Genomic DNA, 12,942 nt, shown 5'->3' with positions numbered 1-12,942 from the left:
GCTAAACCCCCAGATTCTGTATACGAAACAGTGCCCTGACGGACGATTTGTAGCAGTGAAATTCCTACTGTTGGGACAGCTATATTCCTTTGTCTCGGTATACGCCCCAAACACAGGTTAAGCTGCTTTCAATGAGGCACTGAGCTCTACTCTTTCTTCCTTCCTAGAGGGCTAGATAGTAATTGGAGGTGATTTTAATGGAGTCCCGGATCCCATCAAGGATAAATCACACCGCCCTCCTCCGGGGACTTTGCCCTGGCACTGGAACGCTTACACCTGTTTAGACCCCTTGAGGTGATTAAATGATACATGGCGGGTACTTCACCCCTCGGAGAGAGACTTCTCCTTCTACTCCTATGTACATAGAACGTTCTCCAGAATAGACCTCCTCTTGACCTCACCGCAATTGCTTTCATACGCCAACGATGTAACCATAGGCTCAAGGATCCTATCCAACCACACCCCGGTATCCCTGGAGATTCGAGCACATAATCCCTCCCCTACCGCCCGACGCAGATGGATGCTTTACGACCCGATACTCAACGAGATGCCGCTAAGGGATTCGATAGCGACATCGACCAAAAACTTCTTCAATGAAAACACTAGCAAAGATACTTCCCCTGCTAACACCTGGGACGCTATGAAAGCAGTAATACAGGGGGAGTTGATTGCTCAGGGAATGGCTTTTCATAAGAACAGAAGACAAACTCTCATGTTCCTTGAGGAGGAACTACAGAAAGCTGAGAAGTCCCACAAGGAGATAGGTTAGTCCCCGAAGACATAGCAAGCGATTCATACTGCACAGAAAAAGATCGAGACCCACTACGCTGAACACACAGCGCATATGTTAGCGAAAGCTAAGCAGTTTTACTACGCAAAAAACAACAAAGCGAACAAGTTATTGGTGGCTAGCCTCAAGAGTAGTGCAACCCCAGGGAAGCCACATCCATGGAGAAGAGGTCTGGAGAAGGGGTCAGGGACCACAGGCTGCATACTCATACAACCCCCCTTATATTCACGCAGGAACAGCACTGCTCATCACCGCAGTTCCCCACACAGACGCAGAGGGAGGAACAGACAAGAGGAGATTCATCCCTGGGAGGGCTACGACCATGCCCCAACGCCTCCGCAGAGACCAGGTGAGCGTAACAGAATGGGAAGCCTCTTATGAATCTCTGCCTGGGTGTTATGGAAACGTCAGAAATGGACCAGTTGGCCCAGTTACTGGGAGAGTTACGGGCTGAAGTTCATGCCTCAAGACAGGAAACCAATGCCTTAAGGAGAGGCCTCACTGTGAATCGAGAACGCACGGACGATTTAGCAAGGCAGATGCTCCTGGCACAGGCTGGCCAAGCCCCATTACTGGGGCTGGCCCACCCTATTCTGCCACCACAGTCAACGCCAACCCCTGTACAGGTGGTTCTTCCAGCGGCGGTTCCCTTAGCTCCGCCCGAACGTTTCACTGATGATCCAAATAAGTACGCTGTATTCATGAATCAATGCCGCCTTCATTTCCTGTGCAGACCAGGGGCCTTCCCCAACGATCAATCTAGGGTGGCATTTGTACTTTCATATTTGGGAGGAAGTGCAGCGGACTGGTCTATACCCTTGGTAACTCAAGATGACCCCTTGCTTCAGGACTTTGGGGGTTTTCAGCGCGAAATGGAGAAACTATTTGCACGGCATGCCCAAGGTCAGGCTCTGGACAACGAATTATTGTCACTCCGGCAGGGTAACCAAGATTTGTTAACCTACATCGCCTACTTCAACCGTCTTATAGTCCAAACAAATTGGCCAGAGGGAAACGGAACTACGCTCTTTCACCGTGGATTACGAGGGGAGTTTAAGGACGTTCTAGCCCAAGTAATAAATCCCCCAGAGGGGTGTGCCGAATATATTGACCTAACAGGTCAACTCAATCATAAATTGCAGAATTGGAAAATGGATAGAGCCAGAGCTGAAGGGCGGTCGGTCTATGTGCAACCCCGTGAGAATCAGGCCAAGCCGCATGAACGGTCGGAACCAATGCAGATCGGGGGCTTGCGGAGCCCTCACACCAAGGCGGAAAGAGAAAAAAGAAGACAGCAACAGCTCTGCTTGTATTGTGGCAAAGCAGGACACTTTCTCCGAGAATATCTGGTGAAACCACCCAGGAGAACAGTCGGAGCAACTGACAAGAGTGAAGAAGAACTGGACTCGGGAAACTCCAACTCCTGGCAAGCGTAGGGGTCCACTTGTCGAGCGGTGAAAAGGAACCAATACAGACCTCATACCTGGTCATCCCGGTGCTCTTGGTAGACCACAAACACTCATCGAAAATGCATGCTTTAGAAGCATATATTGACATTGGAGATATGGGGAATTACATTGACCAAGATTTGGCTATCCGGATAGGTCTTCCTCTCCGACAGAAGCAGAGATCGGAAAATGTTACAGCGGTTGATGGATCTCAGTTATCATCTGGCCCAGTGACGCATTATACCGAAAAAGTTACACTTCTGTGTCAGGGAGGTCACCAAGAGGACATCACCTTTGATCTCACTGGCGCTCCTCAGTTTCAAATGATATTAGGGATTCCTTGGCTGGAAACCCATAATCCCAAGATCGAATGGCGTAAAAGAGTTCTGACTTTTCCCCCCAGACTGTGCTAACACCTATTTCAACAAAGAATGCTTAGTGAAAGATCACACTGAACCAAGTTCAAAGAAAGGAATCGTATTAGGTCTCACCAGTTCTTTACCCTCTGTATACCTGGATTACCAAGATCTATTTCAAAAGGAGCAAGCAAATACCTTACCCCCGCACAGAACGTACGACTGCCAAATTGATCTTGTACCCAGAGTCCAGATTGCTTGCAGTCGGATTTACGCCCTAACGGAGCAAGAAAACCAACATTTAAAAACATACTTGGATCAGTATTTAGCCAACGGCTTCATTCGCCCGTCAAAATCCCCTGCTTCCTCGGCCTTATTTTTCGTGTCTAAGGAGGAGGGAGACCTGAGAACTTGCATTGACTATAGAGCCCTCAATCAGATCACGGTAAAAAACTGGTACCCGTTACCACTCATTCCAGAACTTCTGGATCAAGTAAAAAACATGCAAATTTATACCAAATTGGATTTACAAGGGGCCTACCATCTGGTAAGAGTCAAAAAGGGGGATGAGTGGAAGACAGCCTTTCGCACAAAATATGGCCCTTACGAATATCAGGTTATGCCCTTTGGGCTATGTAATGCCTCTGCAGCGTTCCAATATTTTATGAACGACGTGCTCTGTGAACTATTGGAAGTGTGTGCACTCGTCTATATCGACGACATCCTCATTTACTCAACCACCAAGGAGGTTCATGTCAGACATGTCCGGGCTGTTTTAAAAACACTTCGACAACATCGGCTCTACGCCAAGTTGGAGAAATGCTTCTTTCACGTGACAGAGGTTGAATTCCTCGGGTTTATACTCACACCACGAGGGGTACCCATGGACATGCACAAAGTAGATACCATCCTCCAATGGCCCTCACCAACTTCCATGAAAGGTGTACAAAGTGTGCTCGGGTTCACCAATTTTTATCGTCAGTTCATCCCAGGATTCTCCCAGATTGTTCACCCCTTCACATCCCTGCTGCGAAAGAACAAACGATTTCAGTGGACCGCAGAAGCAGAAGAAGCCTTCCAGACCCTAAAACGAGCATTCACATCAGCACCCATTTTAGTGGCATCACCGACCCAAATTGCCATACGTCGTCGAAACCGATGCTTCCAGTGGGAGCGGTTTTGTCTCAGCGAGATCCCGAAACAGGACAATTACATCCCGTGGCTTTCTGGTCTCGTAAGTTCTCCGCTCCCGAATTGAACTATGCGATCACAGATAAAGAACTTGTAGCAATGAAAGCGTCATTCAAGGCATGGAGGTATTACCTTCTTGGAGCCAGGCACACAGTCACCGTCATTACGGACCATTGTAACCTACAATATCTGAAAACCGCAAAAGCACAATAATCACGTCAACTCCAAATGGGCTCTCTTTTTAGCGGAATATAACTTTGTCATTACCTACAGACCCGGAGTACGCAATGGAAAAGCGGACGCCCTATCACGAATGAGCGAAGCCGAAAAGGCTGAAGAACAAATTCGGAACACAATTGCAGCAACTGCCACTTTGGACGACCTAAAAATTGACCTTCAACACTTGATGAACCAATCAGAACAGCAGGAATGGCTGTCAAGAAGAGACCAATGCACTATCGTAAACAATCTACTGCACTTTCAAGGGAGACTATACGTTCTGGATAAAGACCTGCAAAACCAGATTATAGCAAACTAGCATTACTCTTTAATAGAAGGACATCCAGGAATGGCTAAAACTCAAGCTAAGATAAAGAAAAATTACTGGTGGCCCACTTGGTGAAAAGATATTGCCCAGTTCATCACGACCTCTGGTGTTTGCGCTCAGCACAAGTCTCAAAACAAAGTACTGCAGGCCTTCTATGTCCTTTGATGGTGCCCCTGGCGCCTTGGCATGTGCTGTCTATGGATTTTATTACTGATCTTCCCCTGTGCAACGGACACAACACCATCCTGGTCATCGTGGATCTGTTCTCTAAGATGGCCCATTTCATTCCTCGAAAAGCGGTCCCGACTGCCTCTTCTCTGGCCACTGTCTTTTTGGAACAAATTGTCCGACTACACAGATTCCCATCAATATGGAAATCAGACCGCGGAACTCAGTTTGTTTCAGCTCTCTGCAGCAGATGTTGCAGAATCGCCAAAATCGACCTTCGGTTGTCCACAAGTCATCATCATAAAACCGATGGCCAGACCGAACGGACCAATCAAACTCTAGAGCAGTACTTAAGGTGCATGTTACAACAAACCAAAGATACCTGGAAGGACATACTGTGGTTGGCCGAATATGCATACAACAATTCCATCCACACCAGTACAGGACAAGCGCCATTTTACAAAGTATATGGTCGACATACACGAACATCTGTCTTTGATTCGCTTGAAGCACTGGAGATGCCAGCGGTAATGACCTTGCATGAAACCATCACTCGAGTCCTTAAGCAGGCAGCAGAACATTTGACCAGAGCCAAAGAAAAGCAGAAACAATTTGCAGACCGACACCGAAAGGAGGATCCAAATTATCAGGTCGGGGACAAGGTTTGGTTAGCTTCCAAAAATATTTCTCTGAAGGGGCCACTAATCTTCCGTCCCAGTTACCTAGGACCCTATTCCATCAAAGTCGTGATCAACCCTGCGCCCATGAAATTAGAATTACCGGCCCACATGCGGATCCACCCGGTGTTTCATTTCTCCCTCCTAAAACCATTGAGACCAGGTGCGCGGATCGATACTCCACCGGATCCCGAAACAGTTGAAGGAGACCCAGAATACAAAGTTAAAAGGATCCTAGACTCTAAGATGGTCCGGTCCAAGCTATACTACCGTATAGACTGGAAAGGTATTGGACCCCAAGATCGGACCTGGGAACCCAGTGAACATGTCCACGCTCCACGATTAATCAGGCAGTTCCACCGCAATAACCCCACTAAATCAGGGCCGGGGGAACCCCCCTTGAGAGGGGCCTTGAGGAGGAGTGCTGTCAATGCCAGCGGCCCGAGAACACAAAAACCACACCATCTAGTGATGTGGGCAAAGTGTCACTTGACTCACTTATGTCCCTTTGGGACTTATAAACACAGGGGCCCTGGCTGGACCCAGTCCTGGCGCTTTTGGCGGCAGGCTCATATACAAATGTGAGCAAAAGCACTTTATTTCAGTGCAGGAGTGCCTTTATTTTTACTTCAGTGCACACTTTATTTCAGTGCAGGAGTGCTTTTATTTTACTTCAGTGCTGGAGTGCTTTTATTTTACAAGAACTTTCCAGGTGGTGAAAACCTTTATTCCAGAGAACATCCCCATGTGCTGACTCATCGGGCGTGGCTCCCTAGGCCTGGTCTTCAGGTGCTGACTCATCGGGTGTGGCAGGGCGTGGCTGCAGGCAGGCCAGAGCTACGGGGCGTGGCCAGGAACAATACTATATAAACCCACGGGTCCCTCAAGCAAAAGATTCACATTACTGTGCACCTCCGTGCAACGTGAAGCTTACCGCCGCCTGGACCAGCTACTTACATCGTGATCCTGCAACAACACCATCCTTACCTGTACCCTGGCTCGAATCTCACGGCAGATCCCGAATCGACGCCGCAGCACCTGTCCAACGAAGCTGAAGTCCTGAAATGAGAAAAGAAGACAAGACAAGGTTAGAACTCCCGAAAACACCCAACTCATGGTCGCGCCGCATTTAAACCCCACGCGCACCCTAAGGCACCATTAAAGTCTACTTACCAACTGTTGGACCATCTCAGCCCCACTCCTCCGTACCGCCGGCTCCGCTTCTTCTACCGCAGCTACCGCCGGCACTGCTACACCACCTGCAAGGGGAGAGACCAGAGAAAAGAGACATTACATACAAAGGACAGAGAACGAACTTTACAAATACAATTACAACAGTCGGACGATAAGCGGGCAAGTGGAAACAAGGTAAACATTTACCTACAAGAGAAGTGGACTAGTCGCAGCTGGCTTGGACTTCCACGACAAGGGACCAGTGAAGGAACTAGGTTCCCTTCAACAAGCGCCCCTGCCAGAAGCAGGAGGATGGAGAGCTCATCATCATCATTCAGCAGGTGAGCCTCAAGATTAGTGCAATCCCAGGGAAGCCAATCCAGGGAGAAGAGGTCTGGAGAAGGGGTCAGGGACCACAGGCTGCATACTCGTACGACCCGCCCTTATATTCACGCAGGAACCGCACTGCTGATCACTGCAGTTCCCCACACAGACGCAGAGGGAGGAACAGACAAGAGGGGTTTCATCCCTGGGAGGGCTGCAACCGTGCCCCAACGCCTCCGCAGAGACCAGGTGAGCGTAACACATCCCCATGCTTGTGTGATTGCGTTTGCAAGACCCTAATAGGCTGGGTTGCCCAGGGAGAGCTTTGTTGATGGTTCAACATGGTGGCGTGAGAGTGAGGGTATTCAGTCCACTGCTGTTGTGCTTTTCTGAGGCCGCGGAATATGGAGCTTTCCCATGTCACCCGGGGTTGCCAACTGCTGGGAAGACCTTTGTGCTATGTCCACTGTAAAGACTCTGAGTGTGTGGCAACCGGCGTTATCATCCAGCGCAGCTCATGCAGGCTAGAAATCCGTAGGTGTGTTGGGGGACTACTGGATGAGCTACACGCTCATTCCACGCCTCATTTCCTGCTTCATCAGACGCCTCCCTGGACGTAGATGCTGGGCTTTCACGGCTAGGCAGATACGCCCGGGTGGAGCTTCACTCCCTCACCGGTTCCTGGAGATATCCTGTGCTGCTGAGCTCTTCCTGCAAGGGTGAGTGCTAATGTGTCCCTGCCGGTGTGGGCAGCGCTGCAGGTGCAGGAGCGTTCCAGCACAGCCTTTCACCTACTATAATGGGGGAGGGACCAGAGCCTCCCTCAGTGCCATCATGAGAGATGTAGGATCGTCGATGCCATGGGTCTCAGGTAATTCCCAGCAGAGGATATGTAGAGACGCTAGTGTCAGAGGTCCAAGGCGATCACCCGGCGGGCTCCTCTGCTCTCAGTCCTCGCAGCTCATTTCAGGGATGAGCCACCATTTTGCTGGAGCCTGCTGTTGGTACAGTCGCACAGCTCAGCTCTGGTTCCACTGAAAAGATGTGAATGCCGCTTCACCACCGACTCCTGATGTGTTCGCCGGAATCTCAGGGAAGTTTACCATTGTTTCGGGCACAGATGCCACCGCATTTCATGTGGCTGCCGGGCTAGGTCCAGGAGCTATCATGGAGCCATGCTTTGTGCTCTGGCTCTTAGCCATGCCCCCTCGAAAGCATTGGTTTGTAAGACAAATGGTCGATTTAAATCAGCCACTTTTAAGACCGGTTCACTGCATAATATATGTTTCAGTCTGTCAAAGCATTGTTGATCTATAGATGACCACTGCAGCTCTTGTGGAGCCACATTTTTAAGGTTATCTGTAAGGAATCCTGATTTTGGATAAATCAGCGATAATATCCAAGAAGCCCCAGAAAAGCCGGTGTCTCGCGCTTCATTTTGGGAGGCTACGTTCGCATAACTGGTTCCACTTTATCCTGTTGGGGTTGCACTAACCAATTTCCAACAAAAAAACCTAGATTTTTGACAGCAGATCTGGCTAGATGGCACTTTTTGGGGTTAGCTGTTGACCCTGATTTTCTCAAAGCTGTGGTAACTTGATATAAATGGAACATATGTTCAGACTAGGTATTACTATATATAATGATGTCATCAATATAGGCCCCACAAAAAGAGGACAATAATGGTCTCAAAACATGTTCCATTAGTCTTTGAAAAGTGGCCGGTGCCCAATGTAGGCTAAACGGCAAGACCTTTAACTGGAATAACCCAAAAAGTATTAAAAGGGCAGTTTTGGGTTTATCTGCTGGATTAACCGCTACTTGCCAATATCCTTTTGTAAGGTCCAAACTGGACACAAATTTGGCATCACTTAACCTGTTAATTAGATCATCTATTCGGGGCATTGGATAACTATTAAAATGAGATACTTCGTTAACCTTCCGAAAGTCTATAAAGAACCTCCAAGGACTTTGGGAAGGCTCAATCAGATCTGCTTCTGACGTGGGTTATATCTCCACTTGGATGGTTTGTTTTCTAATTTCTGGTATTCGGTAGGGTTTCTGATGTACCACTCTTTCGGGAGGAGTGCCAATATAAAGATATACTCCTTGCACTCTACCGGGTTCTGGCCTAAACACATCAGGAAACTGTACCAATAAATCTAATAAATCCTGTTTTGGATTTTGGGGTAATTCAGGAGATGTTAGTTGATTTTCCTGGTTTCCCTCAGATAGTAAACTGGTAAGCATAATGCAAGTATCTGTACAGGTAGGTTCCTTCCATTCTTTGATCAGATTAACATGGTATAAGTGTGTTTTAATTTTCCTATCTGGTTGCGGGATTTTATAATTGTAAGGCTCCACCTCCAGGACTTCATAAGGACCATGCCACTGAGAGAGCATTTTATTAGCAGATGACGGAAGGAGGACTAATACCTTTTGTCCAATGGAGAATGATCTTATCGCCTCTTTGTGTTGATAGTTTTCCCTTTGTTGTTCTTGTGCTTTTACCATGTTGGAATGTACTATTTTTCTGGATTACCGAGAAATTAACGAATGTGGCGGGAGAGCCCCCGCACCCCACTTTTCCCCCTATCTTAACTATTACCCTTACCCCACTCCACACCTATATTTTACTAAAATGTCCCCACATTTTTAAATTAATCGTTCAAAAAATGTGGTCATTTCTCACATTTGTTATTTTGTAATCAATCATTTCTTCGGATACCATTTTTTGGACAGCGGCCATTTGTTCCTTCAATTTTTGTGCGGTTTGTGATAACGGGAAAGTAACTCATTCCCTTTCCTCCCAGGTTTCTTGTAACATATCTAGCACATCCCTAGGCTCTCTTCCATACAACAATTCAAATGACAAAACTCCAGTAGAGGCCTGAGTTTTCCGAATTGCAAACATAGCCCAAGGTAGCATAACATCCCAGTTTTTCCCATCTATTTCCACCAGCTCCTCAAATTATGTTTTAGGGTTTGGTTTAATCTCTCTACCAACCCGTCTGTTTGTGGATGGTAAATGGATGTTCTGAGGGTTTACTTCGGACATAGGTTTACACATGAAGGTGAAACCCTGATTGGTAAGAATCTCTCTGGGAAAACCAATTCGAGAAATAAATGGTAACAAATGTTTTTAAATTGTTCCTTAAAGGGAAAGCCTCCAGATATACAGTGGCATAGTAAGATTAATAGTATATATTTATGACCTAAGTTGGAGGTCTCCAAAGGTCTTACTATATCCATTCCAATTCTGGAGTATGGTAGATCAATAATAGGTAAAGGTTTTAAGGAGAGCCTGTGGAGGAGTGAGCGCTCCTTTTCCTACTGGTGCGGGCCACACGGAACCAAAAGAAGCAGGTTGCTGAGCCACGCAAAGCAGCAGAAGCAGAAGGCTTTTGTGCAGGGAGCAGAGCGAGGGACACCGCAGAGTGCTCTGTGATCGCCCGCTGGCCAAGCCTCGATACCTTAAGTATGAAACTAATCAAAAGAGAGTAAAGTGGCAAAACAAACCTTTTAAATACTGAACTGGTGTAAAGCTGAATAATAATCTGTTTGAAACCCAAGCTGATTTAAAGAGGAGAAGGTGGCAAAATAAGAGCTTCACAAACAGACCAGAAAGGTGTGACTGTGGGTCAGAATAATTGCCAACAATATTAAGAGAAACCAATATAAACAACTATTGCCAAAGCCTAAAGAGAATATTACCAAGGCAAGTTAAAAAGAACCAACATTGCCAAAGCAAAGAGGGTACAATTAAGAATACAAGTGTTTGTGAATCATATTGCACCTGTGTAAAGGATGTTATAAGAGGAACTGGCGTAAACCCACATTATCAAAGTCAAAGAAGTGTAAGAGTGAGAGAAAACCATTGTCAGCATTTGGTTAAGGTGGAAGTGTGGAGACAAAAGTGGCAGGAGGGCTATTCTTCTGACGGAAGATATTCAAGAGGAGTGGAGCATAACCTGCATTGCGTGTGGCAATCATAAGTGTGTAATAAACAGCACCAATGTGTTTCTTGTTTTCCCTGATGAAATAGTGAAGCTTGATGTTGTGAAGCAAAATACTTTTCTAACTGGTTGGAAGCATACCTTTACCAAAGAAGTACTTATAGTTAGTAGTTTAATTTTGTTCTGGCAGGAGAATAAACCATGGCAGAGGATTTTGTAGTAGTAGACATGGCCGAACAAACATATCTGCATTGGAACTTTTGTTGTCAAGTTGGAACAAAAATAACTGAATTGGAACTTTGTTACAAGGCAAGATTTCCTTATCCTTTTCAAACTCTTGAATAGAATCCTGCTTGAATCTGGGGAAGGGTAATTCACCCAGATTATAAGGAGAGACAGTTACCAGGTGGTGATCATAACTGTTATTTCTGTTATAATTGAACTAACTTCCATATATTACCTTGTAGAGTTGTTATATGTACAAGTGTGAAACCTTTTGTTAGAGTGTTTCATTTAGTTTATTTTGATAAGCAGAGAAGTCCTCGTTAGGGTAGGGAAGGTGATGCGTTTATCCAACCTTTTGATTTAATAAAATGGCATCTTTTGAAAATCTTCACAAAGTTGTCCACCTCACATTTCTGACCCCTAACAATACGAGAAGCATCCTTTATATCTCCTTACATAAGCCTGATTAAGATCTTTTGGTTAGCCTGTGCTGATGACATTATTATAATGGATCATACGCATATAGGTTTACAGCGACTTATGAACGCGTTCCAATCGTACACTAAATGTAATGATCTTAAACTAAATCCAACAAAGATCAATATCATTAGATTCTCCCGAACATTGACGAAACGGATGGAATACTCTTGGCAACTGGATTGTCAACAAATCTTGCCTGTTAGTGCAATCAGATATCTAGGTTTATAGTTAGAACTACTGCAAATAAAAATTAAATTTTTAAACACTTACTGAACAAAGCAACCACATTGTGCTCACAAATGAGAAAAATAAATATATTAGATGGGAGGTTTTCTGTGGTCCCTTTGATTAGGTTCTATAGAGCAAAGGTTATTGCTTCACTTCGGTATGGCCTTGAAGCTTGCCGTCAGGCAATCACTATAGACCTATCTAAAATACAAAGTGTAATTTGGAAGAAAGCTCTACATCTACCGAATTGTGTTCCAATGAGTGCCCTTCGATATGAACTGGGCTTGGAATCATTGAAGTGCTGGTATGATTGGAAAGGACACCAACTTTATAAGCTTTTGATAAATCCTACTGACAATTCTTTGTTCTGCGATCTTCATGGGATACTGCCTGGGCCCTCTAATCTACACTCTGATTATTTAACGATAAAAAGAAGACTTTCTGATTTTGATTGTTGTGAAACTACTAGTAGCACTCATAACTATAAACAATCTTTGGCCTTTTTAAGCACGGAAAAAGGTCATACAATAATCTCACGCTACTTAAGGCAATTTCTGAATGCATTCTGGAGAACGCAGTTTTTGTGCTTCCTGCTAAACCTTCTCCCTACTCAGGAGATTTTTAGTATTTGCAGTAATAAAATTCTGTCTCCATCCTGTTTAGGATGTAAAGATGTGGAGACTACAGACTCTCTACATCATTTATTGGTGGAATGCCCCTCTCTGAATTCCTAACAATGCAATGTTTTTGAGAGATTTTGTGCACCATGTCAATTGGATTTTTAATGATGAATTTTGGTATAGGCTGTCTGCCGGATATGAGACTTTTTAAAATATAGCAGTTCTCAGATTTCTAGCTGCAATTACATTGATTTAATTGAATAAGAAAATATAAATAATTGTAAACTTTATATTACAGGTCAGTGTTTATGTACTTGATCGGTTTCAGTAGAACGTGATTATTATTGTGTATAAATGATCTATAGTGTTTTTTTCTTATCTTTCTCTTTCTTTTATTTACTTTTCTTTCTCTATTTTATGGGAACCTATTTTTAAAAAGTATTTAAGTAACTAATGCTTGATTGTAATATGTGTATATTAGGTGTGAGATTTAATTACTAAACCAAATCACTTAATAACAAATAAAAAAAAATAGCATTGGGAGAAACAGGAGAGCCCTGTGTGGAAGAAATGCGCACAGCAAAACTACCAGCAAAGAACTAGATGACGATAGCAAACAGGACAGCAGTTGCAACAAAGCAGCTATAGCAGGCAGGATTCAGTAGCCAAATGCAGGATTTACAGGAAAGATTTAAAAACTGTCAGGCTGTAACAGCAGCCTGCAAAAGGTCCTGCAAAGCAGTTACAGCAAGCAGGATT

The sequence above is a fragment of the Ambystoma mexicanum genome, chromosome 6p (genome assembly GCF_040938575.1).
Source record: "Ambystoma mexicanum isolate Mex_15411 chromosome 6p, UKY_AmexF1_1, whole genome shotgun sequence".
NCBI lineage: Eukaryota > Metazoa > Chordata > Amphibia > Caudata > Ambystomatidae > Ambystoma > Ambystoma mexicanum.
Note: the sequence above shows the minus strand (reverse complement) of the source record.